Raw genomic sequence first — 21,366 nt, forward strand, 5'->3', positions numbered from 1 at the left:
GCAGCTGTTACCTCTTCTAAAGTTGAGTTGACCTGCATTGCTTGTAGTCCTTTCTTTCCTTGTCTTTTCATACTGCTTGCGTTTCTTTCTTCTTGGTGAAACTGTTGTGTTTTTGAAATTTTTCCCCCCCTATATATTTATATTGCTCTTGTATAGTTGAAAAGTCTCCCTTGCAGGTGCGGGCGGGGGCTCTGCTCTGCCCCTCCTCCAATTGGTGTGAGGTGTCTACCACGCCTGCGGACCCCTGGGCCTGATCCGCCGTTCTGTCGCAGGTCTGCCTACCTTGCAGGTGGGGGCGAAGGCTCTGCCCTGCCCCTCCTACCACGCCCGGGGACCGCTAGGCCTGATCTGCAGGTTGGTCGCAGGTCTGCCCACCTTGCGGGCACGGGTGTCAGTTCCGCTCCGCCCCCACTCCAATTGGGGTCACTTGACCACCACACAGGCGGGCCGCTGGGCCTGATCTGGGCGCGGGCGAAGGCTCTGCTCTGCCCCTACTCCAGTTGGGGTGAAGTGTGTACCACGCTGGCAGGCCGCTGGGCCTGATCCGCCGGTCTGTCGCAGGTCTGCTTACCTTGCCGGCGCGGGCGGTGGCTCTGCCCTGCCCCTCCTACCACGCCTGCAGACCGCTGGGCCTGATCTGCAGGTTGGTCGCAGGTCTGCCTACCTTGCGGGCGCGGGCGGCGGCCCCGCTCCTCCCCTCTGGCTCGACGACAAAGCGAGAGAGACTCGGGTATCTGTGACTCACCCTCCCTACCAGGGGACCAACTGTTTCCGTCGCCGCTGGCACCGATGAAGTTCTCTCCTCGGCCGCTCTCCGATGACATCAGATCTCTGCCATGCTGGCATCCCCTGTTCTATGGCTGAATCCCATTTTCTTCTCTTCCAATAGGCGGAGCTGTGCCCTCTGAGCCGAGCTTCTGCCCTCTATGTGCTGACAGAAATCCCTGTACGGTGGCTCCTGGGAGTCTCTCAATCCTGTTAGTCCAGAGCCCTTTCACTTATCCGGCCCCTCCCCCTGTTCCTCCTCCCAGCCAGCCAGCCAGGTCCTGTTCACCGGAGGCGGTTCCCCAAGGATCTGATTACACTTGCAGCCCCACCGCGTGTCCTATATCCCGAACGATGAACACCCTCTCTGTCATTCATCTAAGCCCCAGTGCTGTGGTGGGGTGATCTGGGAACCAACAGTTTAATTTTTCCGGACCCCTTTGGTGGGCACGCCCCCAGAAACTGGCGGCTAAGATCTTGGGTGTCGCCGCTGGTGTTAAGGGGAGGTGGGGATCTGGAATCCCCTCTGCTTCCCTACAGACACGCCCCCGGTGGTTTCCTGGCTGCTTGTATCTGGAGGGGGTGGGAGTCACACACCTGCTAATGTGGATTCCGCTGGGAAGGAATTCTGTCGGCGGAACTCTGGTGATGTCACCACTCTGCTATGGCGGGCCCCAGGCTCCTTGCCGGAGTGTCCGAAGGGAGGGGTGGGACTGGTCTGTCTCTGGTTGGTTTCAGCTCCCGGTTTGCTATTTCATGAAGGCTTGGCGAGAGACCTCTTCCTAGAGTCCCTGCACCGCTCCTGCTGCGCTGCGCCTCGGAGGCTATCCGCCCTGACGCGGGGGCCGCGTGCAGGCAGCCGACAGTCGCCAAGTCCCGCGGGCAGCGGCTGGTGGGTCTGGACCTCTGCGCTGCGTGGCGGAGATTCACTCGTCTAGCGCAGACTGTCACCTCCAAAAATCCTACCGATTCCCGGCCAATCTCTCTTTAGTGGAATTTTGCTAGGAGTTTCTCAGCAGGTCGAATCTAAGCGTATCCATGCGTCTCTCTGACCCCGTTGTTGAGGAGGTACTGAAAGCGCTGCCTCCCCTCTCGCCGCCATGTTGGATCCTGGTCACTCGTTTTCAAGGAAGATTTTTCCTCCTTATTTCTGAACAAGGGTTTGAGACAGTATTCCTCAAAGTCCCCAGAATGGACAGGTTTCTAGGTTTATTTGTAGTCTCTTCTATTAGATTTCCTACTTCAGGTGGGCCATGAGCTTTGTCTTCCAAACCTACAAGACCTCAACAACGAAAGCAATGTTTCATCCAGAAAATCCCCTCATGGTGGTAGCTGAACTCCACCTGTCTCCCTCCTTCACCCACTTCAAGGCACAACTAGATTTTATGTCTTGAAAGCTCATTGACAAATTCTAAAAATGTTCTTAAAATATTTTTATGCATATTTGTTTTCAGTGGAGGGTCAGTCCAGGCACCTTGCTTACCATCTGGGCAAGTTATTTTATATTACTGATGAAACACAAGTTCTATATCTATGATGAATTCAATATTAGCAACAATATTCAATCTATAGCTTTTTACTAAGAGTGAATGAGATCACTTTGTGATCACTATATCCCACTTTGAACACTGGGTGTCACATAAACATTAGCCACGCATTAACTTGTTTCTTTATACGTTCACAAATATTTTTAAAATGCCTACTGTATGCCCAACCACATTCTAAGTGCAGAGGATATGGTAACAATTGAGAAAAGGTGTGAGGAAAAGAGAGTGATGGACAGATGTGGTAGAAAGTTACAATGCATGTCAACCCATTACAGTTTCTGAGCCCTCATTACATGGGGGAAGCCAGAACTGCATATTCTCATTCAACTCCTTTGGCCTGCATTGGCCATATAGGACTTGGATCAGACAGCCTGAGACTGTCTGTGAGATCCAGGATGCTTTGTGAATTCGTGAGTATCACGTCAGGGTCAAAGGAACCTCTATGGCAGAGACGGAGGGTGTAGGGTGAGAGAATGTTGCTTCTCATCACAGTTCTTATGAATGATCTGACTTCTTACCATGTGTATACATATTGCTTTATGAAATATAATAACAAGAAAAAATCTTAGAATTATGCCATTGGCTAATGAATTCTAATGCATAACACGCACATAGGCAGGAAGGCCTGGGGCCTCTACTAAACAACACCTCCTAAACCGAGATAAACCTACAAGACCACCTATATTCGCAAGTGAGTGAGATGAGTGACTAGATGAATGAATGGAATGGGAAGTCATATTTTAAAAAGCAGCACAGGTAGCATTAAGACTAGAACACGGACAGTCCACAGATCCCCTGCATGAGAATTCCAGAAACCCTGTCCCCCTGGGCCATACATACCCCTCCCAGGGTAGAGACTTGGTGAAATGGGTTTGGGGTGAATTTCAGCTCCCACAGGTCTCTTGGCTGGGCCTCTTTATGCAGCAAAAAGCCTGTTCCACTGGGTAAGAATTCCCTGAACGAAGAGCACAGGCTTGGACCCAGAACCTGGGTTCTAATCTTCCCTCCTCTTCTCACTAACAATCTGGCCAAGTATTAAACTTCCAGGTTTCTCATAAGTAAAGTGGAAATAAAGTACCTGTCCAAACATGTTGTGAATCTCTGGTTGAGTGAATGCATATAACACTGACACGGAAAATATAGCTTTTACACAGTAACTCTCAGTCAATGTTTGCTGTCTTCCACATTCTTGCCTTGCTCACTGTGGGCACATTTGCAAAATGTATTTCCTTTTTTACAATAACTGAACTATAGTATCTGCATAGGTTTCATCTTCCAGGAGACAGAGCACTGAATGGTGGACAGGAAAACCCCTTTCCAAGTGACACCTCTGACACATGTCAACTCGAAGATAAGGAACCCAGAGCAGTTCACTTCACCTTGAGTGTCAAGTTTCTTTAGCTCTATATTGAAACATTAATACTGTATAGCCCTGACCTAGTGTTTAAATGAGATAGTGTACATGAGAGTGTTTTATTTGGAAAGCACTCACCAATCAGAACATGCCAAAGTAACTGAAGACCATAAAGCGCAAGGCCATTTCTATTCTTTTCTTGAATCTGTAAACAAAGAAGCATTCACTAAATACTTTTGAATTAATATATAAACAAATTTGTCAGCAAAGGAGAGTTTAACAGTGTTTTTCAAAATAAATGAGACATTATCAAACTAAAAACCTTCTTCATAGCAAAGGAAACAATCAAGAGCATGAAAAGAGAGCCTACAGAATGGGAGAAAATCTTTGCCACCTGCACCTCAGATAGAGCATTAATCTCCGGGATGTACAAAGAACTCAAAAAACTTACCACCAACACAACAAATAACCCAATCAATAAATGGGCAAAGGAACTAAACAGGCACTTCACAGAAGAAGAAATACAAATGGTCAAAAAAATATGAAAAAATGTTCAACATCTCAAACAGTTAGAGAAATACAAATTAAAACTACACAGAGATTTCCACCTCACTCCAGTCAGAATGGCAATTATCAAAAATACAAGCAACAATAAATGTTGGTGAGGATGTGGGGAAAAGGTACACTCATACATTGCTGGTGGGACTGAAAATTGGTGCAACCACTCTGGAAAGCAGTATGGAGGCTCCTCAGAAGACTAGGAATGACCTGGATATACCACTCCTCAGTATATATCCAAAGGAGTTAAAATCAGTATACTATGGTGACACATTCACATCAATGTTTATAGCAGCCAACTCATAATAGCTAAGCTATGGTCCTAACCTAGGTACCCTTCAAGAAATGAATAAAGAAACCATGGTATATATACACAATGAAATCTTACTCAGCCATTAAAAAAGAATGACTCTATGACTTTTGCTGGTAATTGGTTGAATCTGGAGACAATCATGCTAAGTGAAATAAGTCAATCTCCCAAAACCAAAGGTCAAATGTTCTGATATGCAGTTGCTAATGCACAACAAGGTTGGGGGAGGGGAAGAATAGAAGTTCTGTGGATTACACAAAGGGGAATGAAGGGGAGGGAGAGGGAATAGGAAAGACAGTGGCATGAATCAGACATAACTTTCCCATGTTCATATATGAATGCATGATCAGTTAAAACCCACACCATGTACAACCACTAGAATGGGATTCTAATTAGAATAAGTTATACCCCACGTATATATAATATGTCAAAATACTCTTTACTATCATATGCATCTAAAAAGAACAAATTTTAAAAAATAAATAATAATCAGAGAAAGCGTTAAAAGGGGGGGTGTTCCCTTGCATCAATATTATCTGGAGAACTTATTAAAATAATGCCTCTGGGCATGGGCTAGAGCAGTGGGTCTTCACCTTCACTGCACACTGCCAAACTGACGGGCTTTAAAAAATACTGCTGTCTGTCTCCTACCCCTATACCACTGGAGTAGAATTTATCTAGAGTGTGGCCCATATCCCAGATTTTTAAGGCTCCTGTAATAGATTCCAGTATGCAGCCATGGTTGAGAACTGCTGCTTCATTTAATGAGCCTGAGCAGTAACACAGATGCTAATACCTGGCCTTCCCGACCCCCTCCCCCTTGCCATGACCCTCCGTGAAGGCTGGAAGGAGAAATGACTCATTTTCTCAACCTCCATTAAATTTAGGGGTGACGGTGCCCAGGGCTGGATTAAGGGACAGCCTGGTGGGCAGGAAGGAGTGACTTCCTTAATGCTTTCACTATTCTGATGAGAAGAGACAAATGCACCTTGTGCATCTCCTTGCCCTTGACCTTCCCACCTTGAACCATGTGTGGCTGGACCTGCCATGGACCATCAGAGAAAGGCCAACTGAGTGGAGCTCAGATACATCATCCTTGACAACTGCAGAGCCTCTGCATCAACCTCCGCAATCACCCATCTCCAACCTTCTAGTTACATAAGAAAAACAAACTCCCAATTTTTTTAAGCCCCTGAAACCCAGCTTTCAGTTACATGCAGCTGAACACAATCCTAACTGACAGGAGAAGATCCCGTCTGGTTTCTTTTTCCCAATCTCCAGAAACGACGCCAATAGATGAAACACGTTTATGTAAAAGTGACTACAGGTTTATTTACAGAGTGATAAGTTTGCTATAGAAGAAATGAGAAGAGCAGCTTACTTGAAGGTGTGGCCTCCTATAATTAAAAGAAAAAAATGCTCCAAAATTGTTCTGCCTCTAGAAACTCCCATGGCATAAGCGTGAGAAGGGGCTTTCACTGATTATGTCCTGGAAATTTTTCTTCCTTGATTGTTCCTTTACAAAAGTGCATGACTTAGATTAAAGACCTGCATGAGAGGAAAAAGTATCCTGCATTCCCAGCCCACTCACTGTTCCCTCCCAAACATGGATGACTGCTTAAGGAGCAATAGATAGGGTCACCCCTGGATGACTCTGGGGGCTCTTTCTGCATTGCCTGGCAATGAGCTCACTAATCTGGTGACTCTCCCAACAGTTTTGCCTTTCCAGTGACTCTCCTGGTGCTACTAGCACTGGTAGATGATTATTAGCACACCCCGGAGCAACTAGCTTTGGTGGCAAGATGACTGTCCTCTCTAGCAGGGCAACCTCACGAGATCAAAAGACTCCATTCTCACACTATTGGTAAGAGGCCCTCCACTTTCAAAATCCCTATAAACAGGAGAGAAGCAAGACAGGAGAGGTCATCTTCTGGAGATCGACCCAAGGAGAGTACAACCATGTCCAGCTCCCTGTAGGTCATGGAAGAGTTGAAGAAACAGCTGTGCTTATCCACGGCTGATCCCTGCCTATCAGCTCCAGCCTGCACCTTGCAGGTGAACTCTTCATTACACACTAAAGCAGAAGGTTTCCTGCACTGATGTGAGCTCATCCAAGTCTCCTTCTCCTATTTCCCACTCCTCATTTGGGGTCTCCACCAGATAAGCTAGAGAGTCACTGAAATTCCTGTTGCAAAATAACACATTATCTTGGCTTTACTCTGCCAAAAATAAAAAGCAAGCATAAAGACACTCTTCTGCCCCCACCGTTCAATACCTATGAATTGGCATGGAAGGTCCGCCATATTGTAAGCCCCAACAACTAGTCTGGTGGCATTGTCATGGTCCCCATCGCACCCAAGTGAAGCCTTGGCACCATACTGCTTTACTTTCCGCTTCCCAAACGCAATTTCATGATTCAAAAAGCCCAACAAGAATTACCTAGTTAGTTATTTAAAATAAAGTTCCCCAGAATCTGCTTCATGAAAACACAATCCTTTAGCTCTGGGATAGGACTTGATTTCACAAATATAAAATGTGATTTTTAATGACTCAACAAGTTTGAGAAATAATGATGAATAGTAAAGAGGGATAAACACCATTGTCACATTTTGATTTTGTTTAAAACATGCCAGTCCCTCAAAGCCTCACTCAAATTTCTCTCAGGCTCCGGGACCATTCCAATCCCTGGTGCCCTCACCTTCACTTGGCATCAGGCAGTCTGTCCTATGGCCCATGTTACATTTAACCCATGGGCCCTAAACAGAGGTGTGCATCAGAATTACTTGGGGTTGGTGCTCTTAAAGTACACAAGTCAAGGTGCCTTTCCTTCTGTTGACTTCTTTATCCAGAAGAAACAGGGTGAGTCTGAGGTTGATATATTTTGAAAACAACTCTCCAGGTGATCTAGTGAATGCCCATCCTCTTTTACCCCTACCTCACACCACATTTTTGGGGACATTCCTACACCGATCATACTATTAAATATTCAAGGACAAAGACTGTCTGACACTTGTTTCTAGTTTCCACATGGTTTATTGCATCATCTTGAGTTTGGCAGGATGAATGTTCCATCAAGATATGTGAATAGCTTGTAAGATTTATCGATAATTGATTGGAAACTATAAAAAATGGCCTCTATAGCGGTCAATAATTAATCTGAATCCGGCTTTCATTTCTCATCCATACATTACCACTATGCCTGTTTGCTTCAAATTCTAAAATATCTGAGGAATCTATTTCCCATGTGGTAATGCTGCCACTGATACTCAAAGCTAGTAATAGGTGCCATGTGCATTAGGAACGCTGCCTCAGTCAGCAAGGTCTTTAGAGTGGATATGTTCAAAATCTGCCTGGAGGGCTGGAAATTAGCACGATCCCAGCCCTAGTTCATGTTTTAACAAAACCCAGAATTCTCTGTGAATTCTGACTTCCATGTCAAGGCAGGATCCTGTGTATTCTACTATATTTATGTGGTCATATTGGGCCTTTCCCAAAGGGAGACAGAGTAAGCTAAGAATTCTGCAATTGTAGAAACTTAAGAACCTCTGAGGGCAATATCTAGATTTTCCAGAAAAATTTCCTGGGTAATGAGAAAGGAGTGAGTTTTTTAAAAAATTATTTTCTTTGCTAATCTCTATATTTAATTTCTACAACTGTGCTTTTAATTATTAAGTAATTTTATAAATGTATGCGGTTCCATGTGATAATTTGATACAAAAGTACAGTATGTAATAATTAAGTCAGTGTAGTTAACATTTCTATCTCCTTAAACATTTAAAAAGTTTTGTTAACATGTAATAATTATACACATTTATGGGTTATTATCCGTGACAGCTCAATGTATGTACATAATATGTTCTGATAAAGTCAGAATACTTAATCTTTTTTTAATTTTTATTTTTTTAGTTATCAGTGGACCTTTATTTTATTTATATATATGTGGTGCTGACAATTGAATCCAGTGCCTCACACATGTTAGGTAAGCCCTTTACCACTGAGCTACAACCCCAGCCCAGTTAATCTTATTATTACTTTGTGCTTAGAGTTTTTGTAGAGCACTGGAACTTATTCCTCCTGTCTGTGTTTGGGTACCTGGCATCTAACCTCCCAGACCCTCTTCCTGGCATCTAGCAATGGCTTCAACTGAGCCCTTCACACTCTACTACCATCATAATTCATAAGTGAGCACATGTGTTCTGAAGTATGAGGCTTGTAAATTAACAATTAAATAGAAGAAACAACTTTTTATCCAAAAGCCTGATCCTCACTGACACACAATGAAGCAGTTCCATTAATGGGCTGTGGAATCATCAGATAGAGGTCTCAGCCCAGGCCCTGTGGTCCACCAGCTATAGAACAGAGGGAAAGCTCCAAAAGATAGCTGGACTCCCTCCTTCCTCCATGCAATGAGGATACTATGGAGCTATCTTACAGGGTCATTCTAGGGATCTGTTAATTTAAGTGATATTTATTATGATTGTATGAATTTTATGTATCAACTAGACTGGACTAAGAAATGCTGAGAGAGCTTATAAAACATAAATTCTAGGTGTTTATGAGGGTGTTTCTGGAAGAGAATACCATTTGAGTCAGTAGATGGAGAAAAGAAGACTGCTCTCACCAATGTGGGTAGGTATAATCCAATCCATTGAGGGCTCCAATAGAATAAAATGGTGGACAAAGGTTGAATTTGCAGTCTCCATCTTCTCGTACTCTTAGACATCAGCTCTTCTAGATTTCAGGCTATCAAATGCATACTAAGTTACACCATCAACTCTTCTGGGTTTCCAGCTCATTATGGGCAAGAGAGTGTGGAACTCCTCAGCCTCCATGACCACATGAGCCAATTCTTATAATAAATCTATACTATCTAGCCTAATACATACATACATACATATATATATATATATATATATATATATATATATATATATCCACTATTTATACTAATATATATCTCCATATCTCCCATTGGTTCAGTTTCTCTGGAAAACTGGTGACTAATGGGTCTTGCCAGGTACTAGAAACCCCTGTACAATGGGCCAGGAGTCAGCCTAGCTCTGCCATACATTAGCCATGTGGCCTTTGGTTTGTCCTTTCATCCCCTTAGGTCTGAGTTTCCCCATCTTTGAAATGAAAGCCTCTGACTAGCTAATGCTGCACTAACCAAACAGAGATACACTGATTTGTTTGTGGAATATTTTCTTTTTGATGACTTTAGAGAAAACTGTGATAGCCATAGAGAGGCCATGTGAGACTTCCTTCTGGAATCCTAGAATAAAGATGGATGACCCTGATAACTTTTTCAAGGTGAAATTAGACGTAACTAGACACAACTGACAGAGTACAAGTTGGAACTCACCTCAAGGCTATTTATCCTAAAGGCCACTGTTCTGTTCTTCCAGAGCTCATCCTTAATAGAAGGAATGGAGGCCCACCTTAGAAATCACCCCAGCATCCTTTGCAGCGAGAACCTCCTGTGCTTCAGAACCTCCTAGAAAATAAGACTTTAGGGTCAGGCCAGCACAAAGAAAGCTAGATACTCTAAGCTTCATCCAAAGGGCAAAACCGAAATAGGACATTTCCATGGTGACTCTCATGTCCTCCTTATGCTAGTGGACAACCCCTTGCCCTCAATCAGTAGCAGTTAAAAAATGGACATACCCCCATTTGACCTGCATTTGCTCAACCCCAACTCTCAACCCCAGATTCTGTAGAACTGGTCTGGTGAAGTTTTCAGGTGGGGAAGTTCATTCCATCAACACTAAATGGTTCATGAAAACCACTCAGGACTAGCATTGGGTGGGAGGCAAAGGCACACAGTAAAAGAACGTGATTTGGACTGAACTTCAAGGATGGGAACAGATGCCATATTTCTCAATGATGAGAAAGGGATGAAGTTGGAATCTCACTGGGTGGGGAAGTATAAAGTGGGGAAAACAGAGCACAAGGCCAAAAGTTCTAGGAAAACTGGTACAAGGATGTCCACCTTAAAAGTGACTTTTCTTACCTAAAGTGCAGATCTTAACAGCTAGGGCTCTGAGCCTGAATGCAAGGTCTCTCTATGGGAGTGTACAAAGGGGAATAAGTCAGAAGTGACAATTTTGGAAGAGTTCAAGAAAACGACAATCAGTATCTCTTGATATGTTTTATTGCTATGTTTTAATCCTTCTGACCATATTAAAAATTAAAATTAAGAATTTTTAACTTAGAGCAGATTTATAAGCTAATTGGCTAAATCTCTGCCTCCCCGTGTGCAGTTTCAACCTCATTTACCCATGAAAAATTAAGACCCTGAATAAGCTAAAGATGCATGGTCACACCTACAGTTAACAATGAGTGGCAGAGGGATGAAAGGTACTAGGGATTTATGTCTCATAAGGGCACCTAAGTCCTAAAGATGACTTGGAATCACGCTGTTAATCACCCTAAAGGAATTAGTGTCAGCTTAGTTCTTCTGGGAGATAGCCTGGATCAGTGTCTCTCAAACTTGAGTGTGCATCAAAGTCTCCCAGGGAACCTGTGAAAACATAGATGGCTCAGCTCCAATCCCAGAAATTCTGACTCAGATCTGGAGAGGGCTCAAGAATGCCTTTCTAACAAGTTCTTGGGTGATTCTGATGCTGCAGATCTGGGACTGGTTCACATCATTTCTGGGGGTCTGAATTTTGTGACTGGTAGTCTGGTCCCATCCAAATTATTCTATCCTACATCCCACATGTTGAGGAATGTGGTTTCCATCTGTGGCTAGTGGAATGATGAAGTGATGCAGTAAGAAATTCAATTCAAATATGAGAGCAAAAGCTGGGAAAGTGATGCATACATTTATCTGTTTTTCAGAACTCCAAAAATATACAAAGAGGCTTTGCTTCAACCCATGTTGAACTCAAGATTTGAGGCCTAGAGGAAATACTATTCATATCTTTGAAATAATACATCATTTCTACAAATCCCTGTTCCTTCCTTCCTTTATTCCTTCTTTCTTTCCTTCCTTCCATCTTTCTATTTTCCCTTCCTCCCTTTCTCCCCTTCCTTGCTTTCTACCATCTTTCCTTCTAGAATCACTGAATCAAAAAAATGTTAAACAAACTAAATAAAATTGACCAAGTACAAGCTGGAACTGGACCTCCAGGCTATGTAGCTGAAGGCCGCCATTTTGTTTTTCTGGAGCTCCTCCCTAGTGGGAGGGATGAACGAATGTCACCCACCTTGGAAATCACCCCACAGTCCTTTGCAGTGGTGAGTTCCTGTGGCTCAGGTTTCTACTCCATCATCAGAAGTAAGACTTTAAGATATGACCAATACAAAGACATGCATGGTCATCAAAGTCATCCATCTCACTGTCAATGGCATGCATCACTCTGATGCTTCAAGCCCTATATACACACATCATTTTGTGTGATTTATGGTCCTAATTAGATCCCAGTGGCACTATTCCATCAGCTAACAATGCATATCCTAATCACCTTTTCTTCATACAAATGATTTCCTTAACTTTGCATGCATAACTTAACAGCTTTTATTTTAAAAACTCATGTTAACAGCTTTCCTGTGGTAACCAGTAGGGGTGCTATGATAAGAATCTAATTTGCTGTAAAAATGACTCATTTGTCAAATAAGCATTAAAATAATTGTTCCCCTTTTGACTGTTACCCTGCTGTTTCCAGTCATTTTCCAAAACTAAATTATTTACTCATTTGAAAGTTCAGCTGTGCATATTTTAATTGATATTCCCTCATAGGACTCATATTGTTAATGACAATAATTAACCCGAAAAGGCTGCTAAATAATTATGCGGGAAAGATATGAAGTATTTGCACAGAAAGTAAAATCAGCATTTGAAAAACTATCAAAATGTAAAACTTTCATATTTTATGGCAAACCATGGTAATAGTTCATAATCAAATTAAAGAGAGAAAGGGAGAATGTAGATCATATGATTTGATGCAGAATACTTTACGTTTTCAATATAGAAAAGTAGTCTAGCTAACAAGATTACTCTGTCATCTCAGTAAGCTCCCAATATTACTATTCTAGCTGGCAATATAAATTGTTCTCCCGCACTTTACATGGCTTGGAACTGGAGCAAACTAGCTCTTAATAATAATATTTAACCCATATTCACTTCCTCTCTGCTACATAAATCTCTCCTGTGATGGGCTTAACAAGCTCCACACACATCTAACAGAGAACCAACAACAGACAGATTGTACCCTTTTCCCAAGAAAGGCAGCCATCTCTCAACTTGTTGATAAGAAATGACATTCTGTGGGGCCTAATAAGAGCAGAACTCAGAAGGAGCTCTTGTCTCTGAAATTTGTCAAATTAGAAAGACAAAGAAAGGATCACAGAGGGTCTTAGACTCAATGAGGTATGTTCTTCCCTGGACAGTTTACTAGGATTCTATTACCTAAAATCCACAAGGTTATATACCCACGTATATGGCTGAAGACCATTTATCAAGTGGACAGTTAGGATTGCTACATTCATAGGCATCTTGAAGTGGGTAGCAGAACCTTGCTATGTGTTCCATGAATGCTTTTGAATTAAGTCAAGAAGCAATTTTTAAAAGCACAGAAGTACTAGAATATCGGTTAAGGTCTCCATTGGTGTGTTGATCCATGTCTCCCCTCAAGAACAGTCAACTGGACATCAAATAATATCTCTTTCATTGCTTTGGTTGCTTCTATTTTTATCTTACAGGTGATACCACTGGTAGCATAATAATGTTGAAATAAAAGTGAAGATAATACTTTGTGTTTATATCATCTATTTTTTGCTCACAGGTGCAAAGACTAATGCTAATTGGAAGCAGAAGAATAACTTATGAATATGTGACCATGCCTTACTTCCACAAATACCTCCTGAAAGCACAAAATCCATGAAATAATTGATACCTAGAGTAAATGGTGAGTATGATCCTAATTACACTTGTCATCAAATAAAATTGCACCATGCATAAATAAGATTTAATTTTAATATATATTTAGATTGCTCATTATTATCTATATTATTTCTTCAAAAGTTACTCTGTGCTTAGCACTGGCAAAATAGAGACAAACAGGATAGACTCGTGTTCTAAAAAACTCAAATAATTCAGTAACTCAATGTTGTAATAAAAGTGATGATGACACTTTGTATTTATATCATCTATTTTTTTCACAGCAAGTTTCTGCTACCCACTTCAATTCAGTAAAAATTCAAATAATTCAGTCTGAGTTCCTAACATTCTGGCAATTAAGCCAAGGAGTATATAAGTCATCTTATTTCTAGTCAAGATGGTACAGAGTGAGAACACTTTGGTGCAATCCCTCTCTCCAAATCTTCAGAAATAATACAAAGACATAATTGGTCTTGACAGAAAAGTTTCTTGGATCAGAAATACAAAGTAGTGAGGTTGGCTGGAGCCACACTGGTCAACTGGGCTCCAGCACTAGAAGCAAGCACTGGAGCTAATAATCAGTTCCACCTAAAACGAGAGGTTGAAGTTAGAAACTAAGAAAAATTGATAAATAAAGTTGAGAGTAGATGTCTACGTATCAACAAAGGAAAAATTAACTTACTAAATATACCAAGTCCTCAACCACTGGCAAGGCAAACATCTAAATTTGTGTCTTCTTTAAAGTCTTTAAGTAAAATTCCATAATAATTTTTGGAAAGTTTTTTCTGTGCATTATTATTTTTTTTTACAATTATATTTTTAAATTACATTTTGCTTTTTGTTACTAAAATGTAGAAATAGACTTGAGGGAGCCAAGAAAGTTACTGAATTATTTGAGTTTTTTAGATTCTTTTTCAGTAGGTTATCTCAGAAATGTAAGAAAATAAAGTTTCTGTGATTAAGGGGAAAAAATTGAGAGTAGGGATCAGAAACTACTGCCATATTTTGTTTGACACTGCTGCTGTGGACCTATTACACAAAGTAGAGAGGTGATGAGCTTTACAAAGAATTGAGTTAAGCCATTCATTGACTCAGTGCCTGAACCTCTCACATTCCTACTATTATCTTGAAGAAAAATTAAGAATACTATTATTATGAGATCTGAGCCACACTCAGGGTAGAAGGAGGAAAGGATAAGGTAGAGGTAACCACAACAAAAGACAAGACAAGGTGCTCACTGAGGGATAGAAATAAGAGTGGAGCGTTCAAAATTTCACAAAATTATGAAACACATGGGATGATCTAATGCTGAGAGAAACAGCTGAAAATTAAGACTAGAAATATGAATTCATTCCATGGATAATTAATTTTTAGAACAATATGACCAAGACTGTATTTAAGGTAACTGATTAAAATTGAAATTGCAGTCTTTATTTAAAGGAGACAAGAAATTTTGAAACAAGAACAGATAGAAATAATATAAGATCATGAATGTCTGAAAAAAAACAATTATAAAAATATGGTCATTGAAATTATGAAAGGAACTTAGATAAGTTAAAATTGAGACTGGATAAGATCAAGAGCAGTAATTGGATCTGTTTTCCTCTGGAAAACAAATAATTAAAAGATGGAGGTTCTAGACAGAGATGCTCTAATGCAGGGGCAGTAAGCTAAGCCCAGCCATGGCCCATATCCAGCTTTCTGCCTGTTTTTATACAGACTGTGAACCAAGAGTGGTATTTACAGCTATTAAAGAGTTGAGAAAAAATATATATATCAATAATATTTTATGACATATGAAAATCCAATTTTCAGTATCTATACATAAAGCTCTATAAGAACACAGCGACATTGGTTGGCTTATGCTTTATAAGTACTCTCAGCCATGGTGGAATTGAGCAACGAGAACTGCGTGCCCCCACTCCCCAGGCTAGCTATAGTCACAATCTGGCTTTACAGAAGTTTTCAGACTCCCACCCTAACATCCCAGGAAATGACATAGAAACTATATGTGAGGAGACAATAACTAAGAATTTTCCTGAATTCTAAAACAAACAAACAAACAAACACTAATGAGAGTGATTTTTTTAATACTTTGCTTCTTAAGTGTTCTTTATTTTGTGAATATTGATGGGGGCTTTGTCAGGCCATCATTGAGGTTTGCAATCTAAGGTCCATGGTCAATTATATTGTTACACTGAATTGACCAATTAAGTAGACAACTCATCAATCCAGTCAACCATCTGTTGTTGGCTCATTGAAATGTTTGTTTATTTCTACTCAATAGCGTTTAGAAACTTAAATCCTACCCATCTCAAAAGTTCTTAAGGCTTCCCCATCTATCCACCTCACCAAATCCCTGCCTTCTCCTGAGGCCTTGTCCCATGAACTATCTTGCACACTCAATTCCTTCAGCCAGATGTGCCTTTTCCATCTTTCCTGCCACTAGCTTTTCAGTTGCGATTTTTCAAGATTCAGGGACTACATTTTCTTATTCCTTTAGTTTTAATTCTGCAAATATGTATTGCCTTCCAAGTGTTCCTTGAACATTTGAAAGCATAAAGGAGACCAAGGTGAACAAGAAACTTCTCCTGCCTTCAAGGATCTTACTGTACCTACAGAGAAGCAGGAAATTAAAATGCGTAATAATAAGTGCCCAAATCAAGGGAACATCTGAAGACACATGATACCTGGGACCAGGGTGTAGTCAGGGGAGGTTTCTTGGGAAAGGAAGATCTTAATTGAAACACCAATGTGAGTAGGAGTAGCTGGGAAAGGGTGGTGAGGAAGGTAACAAAATTCTAGTTAGAAATATCAGAAGGTAAGAGTGTGCATAGAATTCCAGAAAGTGTGCACCTTGGAAAGTAGAGGCTGAGGTACAGGCAGTGGGTGAGTCATAAATGAAACTGGAAAGGCAAACAGGAGACAGATCATGAAAACCCATTTGAATGCTTACCAAGAAAATTGGAAATTTCTCACAGGCAGAAGGGAAGGTTTTAAATAGCACTGGGCAGAGGGCAATGCAATCACACTTGAACTTTGCAAAGATAGAAAGTTATCTCAGCAGGGAAGAGAGTGGCTTGGTGAGGGAAGGTGAGCACAGATACAAGCAGAGAAGGTTATCTGGTTGCAGGAAGCGGAAGGAGTTCTCTGTTATGCCTTCTATCTTTTCTGTGAAGCTAGACACAATGCCATCTCATAAGGGATATGAGAAGATGTAGGACACGTAAAGAGGGGAGATGTTTGACTCATGATGTCACAGCTGTCATGAAAAATAGGATAAAAAGACAAAGAGCTGATTAGGAGAATAAAAAGGACTGCCAAGAACATCTAGATGGAGACCTTGGATTTTCAGCAGCCCCATCCACTCAACAGCCTGGCACAGAGAACACAGAGAGAGGGGCAAGAACCCACAACTGGGAGTTTGACTTGGCATGTGTGACAGAAAAATAAAGAGCCTGAGGAGCTGAAGAGCCTTTTAAAAGAGTGATTTAAAATGAACCATGGGACCAGGATGAGTAGGGAAGAAGATACAAGAAGCCAGAGATCTGTAGGACTGGAAAATGTTAAGTGACCTGACTATCAATGATGCTGAGACCCCAGAGGGACAGGAAGACAAGGTGGGATTGTAAAATAGCAGTGACTTCATCAGCAAAGCAGTGACTGGTGACACCATCGTCTGGAGGATAGCCATGGGAGCAAACAGACGGAGGCTAAAATTAGGAACTGAAGTGGCGAAGAAGCTGGGTGGTCAGTGTGTCAGCAGATCATCACATGGATGATGCTTTAACCCTGGGTGATGGATGATCTTGGCTTGAGGACAGAGAGACAGACTGAGGAAGTCTCCATTGGAAAAGAAGATATCATGCAGAAAGTGAACAATTACAAGAGGCAGAGGACAGTATCATTGAATAGTATGAAGGGCTGGGGATGTCGCTTAGTGGTGAATGCTTTGCATGAGGCCCTACCACTGTAAACAATTTAGAGAATAAATAACTGAATGGTATGTCTCAAAGGAGAAAAGGCAACTATATATAAATGATGAGGAGGGCAGCGTTATTATCATCTAGGTAACTCCCAGGCCAGAATCTTGTTATATGAAGGTGATGGAAACCAGTGCAAGAGGAAATCATGTCCCTAGGACAAAGCCAGACTAGAAAATGAATGACAGATTAGGGAAGAGATTAAAAATACATGTGAAGATGTGAATCTGGTGTCAACATACCTTATATATAATCAGAGATATGATAAATTGTGGTATAAAGGTGTATTAAGAATTGTAATGCAAAAATAAATAAATTTTTTAAAAAACATGTGAAATAAATCATCCTCAAAGGCAGGATCTAGGAGGCAAAGTGGAAGGACTTGGAACAGAGGGAGCTCCAGAGACATTGAGTCAGTTCAAGTTATACCCTCCATCCATCCATTCAACAAATGGTTACTACAAGTGCCTTCCAAGGATCACGCCATGGGCCTAGTCCTGAGGATGTACAGATGGAGATGAGTCCTCTTTCCCCAAGGCACTCTTCATCCATTCATTACAAGTTACACAGAAACTCCTGATCAATCTCTCCATGACATCATGGTGGAAGCAAAGACTGTTGGAAGATTTTGTAGAAGAGACTACAATGTGTTTTCCAAGAAGACATGACACAGTCAAAACACTGACCTCACATGCCTCCTGCAATAGTTCTGATGCAAACTGAGAAGTAAGGCAGCACAGGCCACTTCCAGCTCTGTGCAAAACACACAAGGAGGGGAACCCAACCAGGTACCCTTGGTTCTAGCTCTGCCAGACCCCTATCTTCAAGTGCCAGCATGGAAAATGAATGAGAATAACACACAGACTACCATCACTGTGTGACTGTCCCTGTAGCAGACTTAAAGCTCTCAAAAATAGGAGTCCTCCCTTGATTTTTAATATATTTTTAAAATTTTTTCAAATTTTATTTATTTATTTATTTATTATTTTGTAACACTGCCCATAGCACAGTGTCTGGCACACAGTGGATGTGCGATAACATTTGTGGCGCTGAACTGAACTGAACCAAATAACTGACATTTGTATGATATTTAACAGTTGACCAAATAGCTTCACATCAATTACCCGCAGGTTATAAAAACTGTGCAAGGTAATCATTTGCTCTCCACCAGGTAGAATCAGCATAATTATTTCCCTCACTTTACCTATGAGAAAAGTGAGGTTCAAAAGTTATGTGACTTGCCCCTGATTGTATAAAATCAGTCACTGGTGGAGACAGGATCAGAACCCATCAAATCCTAGACAGTTCCTGCCCCAAAAGGCCACAGCCAGGAGGAAGTTAATTTCTTGGTGGTCAGTGTGAGAAAGAAGAAAAATTATGATAGTGATATTATATAGTTGAATAGCATTCATAATGCAGTAACGATATTAGTAATAGTAATCACTTACTGTCCCTATGTTCTGTGCTAGGCTTTACCTACCCAAACAGAAAAGCCTGTAGGATACCTGACATTGTTCTGTTTTATAAATGAAGAAACTAAGAATCAGAGAAGTTAGCTAATTTGCTTGAGGTTACTGAGCAAGCAACATATTGCCTCTCTAACCCCAAGTTCCTACCATCCTGTTCTCCCTCATAAATCAGCCCTGGTTGCTCTCTTGAATAAATCTTTAACCCAAAGTGTTGTGAAATTCATGGCCACAAAGAATTTGGGCTGTCTTATGATGTGATTGTTTTGTGATGTGAGTTCTGAGACTCAACCACACCTCCTGACCATTATTCTCTAATATTGGGGGTAGAGGGTTAGGGAACACCGAAGTGAACAAAAAAGAATAGCAAATTAAGAAAGAGAGAGAGAGAGAGAAAAAAAAAATACATTCATTCATTCATTCAATATTTGGTGAGTCTCACTATGCTCTGGCCTAGACCTTGACTGGGAATGAAGAAGGGTGTGAAGCAGACAAAATCTACAGAACATCTACTCAGCTCGGGGTCCCTAATCTTGTTCCAGGCACGGCTACCCCACTCCACCCCCCGCCCCACACACACACACCCCAGCTATTCCCACCTCCACAAACGACACTAAAGTTCTATCCCCAAGTGCTGAGTGCAGACAGGTTGCCTTGTAATCAGAACATACACACAGATATCCAGGAACTCGATTTTTTGGAAAACTGTCCCCTTACGGCCATTTGCGAGAACTCCAAGCCATCATTCACATTAGTCAGAGGTTACATGCAGCGAGGAGAAGAAAGCAGATGGAGCAAGCTTCGAGACACCAGCGCTGAATGACGCATGCGCAGAAGGTGAGTTGTTCCACCCACCTCCGCTGAGCCCACCACGTGCTGAACCTAAAGGGCTGCGGGGAAGGGTTGCCTTCCCACTTGGGCCCTCAGACGTGGTTGTTTCCTTTTAAAGGGCTTTTGCAATGCTGTCCGCCCCTCCTCCCACAGGGCAGAGCTCCTGCTCCTCGTTGCCAAGCCTATTTTTATGGTCTGTCTCCAAAACAAGTGCAAAATAGTGTTGGCCTCAGAGCATCCTCCCTCTCTCTGGCCACTGGAACACCATCTGCGAGTTGAGTGGGAACAGTAAACACCGCAGGTTAAGTAATTTATTACTAATATTTTCCTTGAGCTCTGAAACTTTTTAAACAAACAACAACAACAATTGTATCATAATAACCTTCCAGAGGTTAACAGCCAGCAGGTGGCCAGGCTCAGTCGAAATGCAAACCAGACAGCTGTTTGATTATAAACTGTTGATTCTTAGGGCGATCTGGGGAAAACTTCTTGCCGAAAAAGGGTCTTCTCTTAAAAATCCCTAATGAAACAACACATAAATGTCAAAATGACAAAAATAAGGAAGTGTGTCATAGACTAAGCATTTTAATGTCCTTTCTGGCTTCCTCCTGAGTGTACTCTGGACCTAGCCACATTTAATGGCACCGATTCTTAAAGAGGCGGTGCACAGCATGAATTTTTATGACCCAAATAAAACTTGAAGAGAGTCACTTTCTCTGCCATAGTCAGTGTCCTCAGCAGATGTGTGGGAGGTTCAGGTTTCACACCAGTCACCAGAGCCAGCCTTTTACCTGGAGCCAGAGGCTAAGCAGAGTGTAGATGAGAGGAAGGAAAGAAACCCTGAGATGGGTCGTGTTATCCTGTCTATGTCTAAGCCATTAAGACACTATGGAGATTCCCTCCGGAAGCCTCAGCAAAGTGCGAGAAAATTCCGAGGGCTGATAAAATGTTGGAGGGGAATGGTGGATGAAAAGCTTCTAATCAAAACCTTACGTTGACACCACACGGCCCCACAGATGGATGCCTATGACTGTTTTCGTCCCCCAGATGATGAAATGAGACAAAAGAAAATCACTCCCTAAATCAGTATTTAATTACCGGTCTATTACGTTACGATCAAAAACATTTCAGAAAGTTCATAAAAGAAAAAAAAAGTTTAAGCTTTTTTACATGGAAATAGGCGGCAAGTGGTAAAATATAAAAATCTTGGGGCTCCAAGGGATAAAAAGCTATGCAATGGCAGTCGCCTATATTTTTTTTAAATAAAGGAGAAATAAAGAACAAAAATGAAAAGTGTAAAATGGAGAACTTCACAGATCCTACCTTCCTTGTAATAAATTAGTAGGAAGGTGAGATTCCAGAGTGTGAGAAAAGGTATTCTTTTGGTTTGACACTTGTTCCATGGGGTTTTCTGACCTAACCCAATAAGCAAGAGGTGGCAATGAGGCACAGCTTCAGAGATAAGATGGGCAGGAAAAGAAGGAAGCACCCATCATGCTTAGGAGCCCCCAAGGCTTTCTGCTAGTGTCACAGAAGAACCAAGACCGGGGAGTGAAGTGATAAAAACAGATTTTTATTTTTTAAAAAGTATGGCAATAGGGAAAAAGAGACTTCAGTATAGAACTAGGCTTAATTCCAAAAACAGGGAGGAAAAGTGGGAATTTAGAGCCC

The 21,366-nt window shown here is 41.6% G+C and overlaps 1 long non-coding RNA gene across 1 annotated transcript; it reads right to left on the minus strand.

Moving 5' to 3' along the window:
• Positions 1-612: 612 nt before the first annotated feature.
• LOC125617305 lies at positions 613-20,471 on the minus strand. The gene is made up of 4 exons (XR_007348287.1): positions 20,461-20,471; positions 20,314-20,320; positions 3,274-3,285; positions 613-1,203 (listed from the first exon to the last, which is right to left on the minus strand). It is a non-coding gene; the product is annotated as an uncharacterized LOC125617305 (long non-coding RNA).
• Positions 20,472-21,366: the final 895 nt, after the last annotated feature.

This window comes from Marmota marmota, unplaced genomic scaffold (genome assembly GCF_001458135.2).
Source record: "Marmota marmota marmota unplaced genomic scaffold, marMar, whole genome shotgun sequence".
NCBI classification, from domain to species: Eukaryota; Metazoa; Chordata; class Mammalia; order Rodentia; family Sciuridae; genus Marmota; species Marmota marmota.